We start from the raw sequence: 6820 nt of genomic DNA, 5'->3' as shown, positions 1-6820 counted from the left end.
CGAAGATTATAAAGCATGATTAAAAACAGAGTTGTTCAAAACCGCTACGATCATTCTTAGTTCTTTAGGATAAGCATCAAGCGAGGGATTATGCCAAATATTGGTGTGTTGAATCTTCATCATCGGTCGTTAAACCTGTTCGTTATTGGTATTGTATTGATCAATAATGTTTTGTTCAACAACCATTTGAGTTGATTGAGAGATTTTTTTTAGAGTAAATTTACGATGAATAGTTAGGGTTCTTGAGAGAATTTTGGGAGCATAAAAATGGAATCGGAATGAGTAGTTTCCTTAAATAACTGGAGTGAAATTTGAATTCAAAACGTTTCCCAATGAGATAATGCCACGTGGAATATTGGTTACTTAACCGTCACCATAGAAAATTGCCATGTATAAAAGTGATGATCACTTTTTGCCTCAAGTCTCGTGAAAATCTTGAACCGTCTCATCTAACGGATATTTTGCATCCCCCAATAAAAGATGAACCACCATGTATTTCTATACAACTATAGAACCATCCTTTCTTATGGAGGCTGGGCTCATTCACCTATGGGAAGGATAAGTCAAATCATTTGCCAAACTTTGTAAAATCTAAGTTTCGAGTTAGTAAAACTCAAAACCTCAAGGATTTCAGTGCATAAGTGTGTCAAAGAAAAAGATAGAAGCAATTTTTTTTTTGGCATTGTAATATCAATGAATCTTTGATATAAAAGCAGATAGATCCGAGGCAAAGATACGCTTCATTCGACATCAAGAGAGATGACGAACTGCGTGTGTGGTTTCCCGTGAATTACAATTAAAAACTCATTGAGGAATATCGAATGGAATCCTTTGCATAAGGTTCATGGGTGGTTTCATTTTCACACAAATTTATGACTTAACATAAGTGTAAAAAGTTGTGCAAAAATACTTGGATGACCAGTGTAGTCAAGAACAAGTAAGCTTTGAAAAAATTTGAAGTAACAAAAGTTAGAGAAACATGTTCAAACAGAAATCTCATTTCATGAAAGTTTAAAAACCAGATCTATTGGGTTGAAACAAATTGGGATGAGCACATTTCATTAAGATCACACAAGGGAAATGAAAATGAGATTTTGATCATCGAAAGTGGTACTTTGAAACAAATGTTTTGTGATAATCTTGAACATAAAATGTTCACCGTCAAGTCATTAAGTTGAGTTTTGTTGGGTTTCACCTTCATCATGGAAAAATGATTTAGGATCATTAACACAAAATTGTGACATACCCATATCGTGGTTGGTTTCGACCAGAGATGTCTTGGGTATGTGTCATTGTGTGTGATCGTGTTAGTTTTGGGTGAAAAAAATTGCATATGAAGGCTCATTGTATATCTACAAAAAAAGACTTAGCAGAAATCTTTTTACTCAACATGAGAAGAGAAAGGTAGCTCGATGACTATTATGAATACTGTCTGATTGAGAAGAAACTTTCGTGTGAAAATTTTCATTAAGGCGTCGAACACAAACAGTCTATGAGGCTTGTGGACAATATGCTGCAACATGCTTCTATGGATACTTAACTAGTACAAAAGTTGTGTATCATATCTGTTTCCTTTGAATAGGTGCCTCTGGCATGCGAAAGAGCAACATGTTGTTACAATGAGCTCCCAAAATAAAATAAGGAAAATATTTATGTGTTTTTCAGTTTTACTAACAATGAAAATACAAACATATTGAAAATATTTTTGGATTTTTGATTTTGTAAATTAAAAAAAAAATCTTTTTGAATTTTTGAATTTTATAAGCGAAAAACAAAAATAAGAAAATCTTTTTGGATTTTTGAATTTTATAAAGGAAAAAAATAATAAAAAAATCTTTTTTGGATTTTTGAATTTTATAAATGAAAAACAAAAATAAGAAAATCTTTTTGGATTTTTTTATTTTTTAAACGAAAGGACAGAAGCAAGAAAAGGATATTACTAACACTGGTTATTTGTTAGAGATAACAAATATGCCACAGACGAACCAATGTTTTTATATTTCCAAAGAAATATCCCATAGTCGAGCGCTCACCAAAGACATGTACTTCCCACCAAAACACTAACTCCATACGCGAGACCGGTACTGAATGTGAACAGTAACCTCTGAACCACTATCGGATAAGTAACGAAAGTTAGTAAAACACTCGAAAGTTATACCAACTAATCGAAAGTGAGATAAACAATCGAAAGTTAACCTAACAATCGAAAGCAAGGCCAATATATTCATATTTTAAATCCAAGAAAAATTATGTAGAATGTGGAACATAACAAGCTTCCATCATTCCCAACCCGTGTAAAATTCTCAAAAATGATATTCCGTCCAATGGTTTTATAAAAATATCAGCAACTTGGTCTGTTGTTTTGACAAAATAGACTTCAATATTCTCATCTTCAACGTGATCTTTGATGAAATGGTAACGAAGAGCAATATGTTTAGTTTTCGAATGTTGAACTGGATTATGACATATATGAATTGCGCTTTGAGAATCGCAATAAAACAGAATTTTCTTCATGTTAATTGCATAGTGACGTAGTTCACTTTGGAGCCAGAGCACTTGAGATGTACATGTTGCAGCAGCAATGTATTCAACCTTAGAAGTTGAAATTGATATGCATATCTGCTTTTTCGATTGCCAACTCACAAGTTTCCCATCTAGAAATTGACATCCTCCTCTTGTGCTCTTTAGATCTAATTGACAAACCCCTAGATCCACATTAGAGAAATCATGAATAAAGAATCCTGTTTTCGACGGATACCACTGACGGAAAGTCTTTGTTCCATGTAGGTAACGAAAGATATTTTCACTGCAGTAAGATGAGGTTCTCTTGGATTTGCTTGATACCTGGCACAATTACACACATTAAACATTACATCAGGTTGACTTGCAGTTAAATACAAATGCAAACCGGTCATGCTTGTATATGTTTTGATATCAACAGTTGGCTTATCCAACGAAGGACCTAAGCGAGTGCCGACTTACATGGGAACTTTAACTTTCATGCAATTCTTCATTCCAAATCTTTCAAGCAGGTTTGCAGTGTAATTTCTTGATTGATAAAGATTCCTTCCCTGCTTTGACGCATATTTAAACCCAAGAAATGATTTATCTTTCCCATTATGCACATTTCGAATTGACTCTTCATAAGCTCCTCAAATTCCTTTGACAACGAAGGATCAGTTGAACCAAATATAATGTCATCGACATAAATTTGAACAAGCATCAGATGATCCCCTACTTTATTTCGAAATAAAGTGGGATCAACTGATCATTGCTTAAATTTTGCGATTTTCAAAAAAATGGTAAGGTTTCTTCATAATCAATTCCCTCTTGTTGACAATAACCTTTTATGACTAATCTAGCTTTGTTTCGAACAATATTGACTTCTTTTTCCATTTTATTTTTAAAAACCCATTTTAGACCACTTATCAAAACATCATTAGGTTTAGGAACCCATCTCCAAACCTTGTTTCGTTCAAATTCAGCCAATTCAACCTGCATTACGACAACCCAATTGGGATGTTCTAATGCATTCTTAAATTTTTTTGGTTCAATCTTCGAATTAAAGACATTAAACATAAAAAATCCTAATGAACATTTAAAACCTCATTCTTGGCTCGAATATGTGCTCGTGTCAAAACACCAAAACTTGGATCACCAAGAATTTATTCTTTTGGATGATTTCTCGTCCATTTCTTCATCAAAGGAAAGGCATGATCAAACTCCAAATGTGCATCCTCGTATGTTTCCTCAACTTCTGATAATTTATCTGAATAGATATATTATCATTAGTATCGAATAATTCATTACCACTATCATCATCATCATAATTCGATCCACTTGGTTTCCCCTCAACCAATGGATTCGTTGTTTGATGCTCCCCCTCGATATCAGCTTGAGTAGTCAATAGCTCCCCTCGGCTTGAGATTGATAAATTGAAAATTTCCTTTCTTTATGGGATGGAGTTATCAAGTGTTCCCTCCACCACTCGGCCATCAGTCGAATTATGAAATCTTTTGACATTGACTCTCGATGTTGATGATGAATTTGCTTCATTGTCTTCATTAGTGAGTGAAGAATCATCTAAGTGTTTCGATGCCTCAGGAACTTGACTGTCTTCAATATTGAATTCAACATTAATTGCTTTGTCAAGAACACCAAAAACTAAATCAAGATCAATATCAAAAGTAAGCATTTCCTTAGATTCTTCATTAGTTTCAAAGATGATCAGTTTCTTCGAAATTTCTTGTTCAATTCGCTTAGCATATTAGTCATCAAAAGTGAGATTAAAAGTTTCTTGAACTTTTCGAGTCCTATTCTTCAATACCCTATAAGCAACAGAATTTTGTGAACATCCCAAGAAAATTCCCTCATCAGCTTTCGTCTGAAATTTGGAAAGATTGTCCTTGAGATTCATTATGAAGAATCTGCAACCAAAAATATGGAAAAATTTAACATTAGGTTTCCGTTTGTTAATGATTTCATAAGGTGTGATGTTAAATCGATGATGAATAAAAGAACGATTTTGCATAAAGAAAGCAGTCGAAACCGCCTCTGCCCAAAAGTATTAGGGCAAGTTATCATATGTCAGCATCGTCCTAGCCGCTTCCTTCTTTCGACAACACCATTTTGTTGTGGTGTGTAAGGAGACCAAAATGAATCCATAACTTGATTCTTGAATTCTATACCATTGTCACTTTTTATCTTTCGAACTTTTATTTTCAAACTTAGTTCAATGTTCTTGATAAAATCGATCATTACTTGAGCTATTTCCGATTTCTGTCTAAGAAAGAAAACCCAAATAAATCCTGAAAAATCATCAACAATAACAACCATGTATTTCTTCTTATTGAGAGACTCAATAGTCGAAGGACCACATAAGTCAATGTGAAGAATTTCCAACGGTTTTTTGAAGTTTGAATCACTTGTGATTGGATGACCTTGACGATTCTGTTTGACCTGTTCACAAGCTGCACACAATGTATCATTTTCAAATTTTAAAATAGGTAAACCACGAACAAGATCATTAAGAACAAGTTTATTTAGATTTTTGAAGTTAAGATAAGAAAGGAGTCGATGCCATAACCAACTGCGATCTGAAGAGGCTTTCGATAGTGAACACACAAAAGGTATGCCTATTATAGGTTTCATGTTGAGAGTGAACATATCATCCTTTCTCTTAGACTTCAACAAAACTTCTTTCGTTTCTTTATTTTATATTACGCTTCCTTCCTTGTCAAAAAGAACTTGATTTCCAATGGCAACCACAAGTTGAGATACGCTTATCTGGTTATGCTTTAGTCCTTCGACATAAGCAACTCATTTCACCGTAAACTTGCCATTTGTGACAATTCCATGTCCTTTAACTTTTCACTTTTGATTGTTTCCAGACTTTACTACTCCATCATTCTCTAATGACCAAAAATCTCTCAAATTTTCCTTCCTCCCAGTCATGTGACGCAAGCATCCACTATCGATATACCAGTTTTCGTCATATTGCTCGTCACATAGTACCTGTAATCAATTAGAGATATTTACGGCCCCAAGACTTTTCGGGTCCTTGGACATTAGCATGCATAGTAGTGTGCAACGATGAACCGAAAATCCAACTTTGAACTTTAGTTTTAATTTTTTCAATTAAATCAACTTCTTCAACTTTAAGCATAGAAATGTAATCATGTCATAACGAAGTTTCAACTTTGAATCTCTCTTTTTCAACCATTTCTTTAGAAACATCTACTTTCGTTGCTTTAACTTCTTTCCATTTGTAAACTTTCGACACTAATTCAGGAGAAGTGATACTTCCATTTGGAGACTCGTTTAAGTAATTCTCATAAGCATCACGCTTGTTCTTGAAAATACTTTTTCGATTGAAAATTTCGACCTTTTTCTTCCAACCAATGATTTAACTTTTCAGTGTCATTTTTGCCTTTGATAAAAGATACTTTTGATTTTTTATTCAAATTAGGATTTGGAAAAGATGGACCAACATGCTTAAAAGACATATTCTTCTTTACAACATTTTTCATATTTATAAACTTCATTTGAGATGATGATTTTTATGACCGTTGTTAAAAGCAATTTTGGTATCGATATTGATAACCAAAATGTGAATCTTTTTGAAAAATCTTTTTATTTTGGGAAAAATTTGTTTGACCATTATTTTGAAACTCCTTCATTTTATGAACATTTTTCTCAAAATAATTTTGATGAAAACTTTCTTGTTCTTTTTGTTGAGTTTGAGTTGAACTCTTCATGTTCATTTCCCCATTCACTTTTTGAGCAACTTTTTATTTTGAAGAAAAACTTCTATTATTTTCAACATTCCTTTGACCAATATTCAAATTTTATTAGAGAAATGTTTTGAAGTATGAATTTTTTATGTTTGTTAAAACTTCCTTTCAAAATTTTGTTTATTCTTGTATTTCAAATAGTTTGCTTTCTGCTTTTCCTTTTGTTGCATATAATAAGCCTTGTTTGGAGCTATTTTGTTTCTCAAATCAGATTTCACACCCTTTTCCTTTTGATTTTGAAAATTCTCATTTTGATTTTTGGAAGGAAATTTTTGTGCAACTGATTTTTCTTTCTTTTTGAAATCATGAACTTTTTCCTTTTTATTATTACAATCATTAGGAAAAACTTTCTCATTGTTTTCTTCAGTTGTACTTTCAACTTTTGATTTTCCTGTTTTCACAACCCAAACTTTGTTGAAATCCATTACATTTTCTTTTGAAAATGATTTTTGACTCTTTTGCCTTTGAAAGACATGTGATCTTTTGTTTAACTTATTTTCCTTCATATTCTAATTTGAATAAAAACC

This window comes from Lactuca virosa, chromosome 1 (assembly GCF_052849685.1).
Source record: "Lactuca virosa cultivar CGN04683 chromosome 1, Lactuca_virosa_CGN04683_v6, whole genome shotgun sequence".
NCBI classification, from domain to species: domain Eukaryota; kingdom Viridiplantae; phylum Streptophyta; class Magnoliopsida; order Asterales; family Asteraceae; genus Lactuca; species Lactuca virosa.
Note: the sequence above shows the minus strand (reverse complement) of the source record.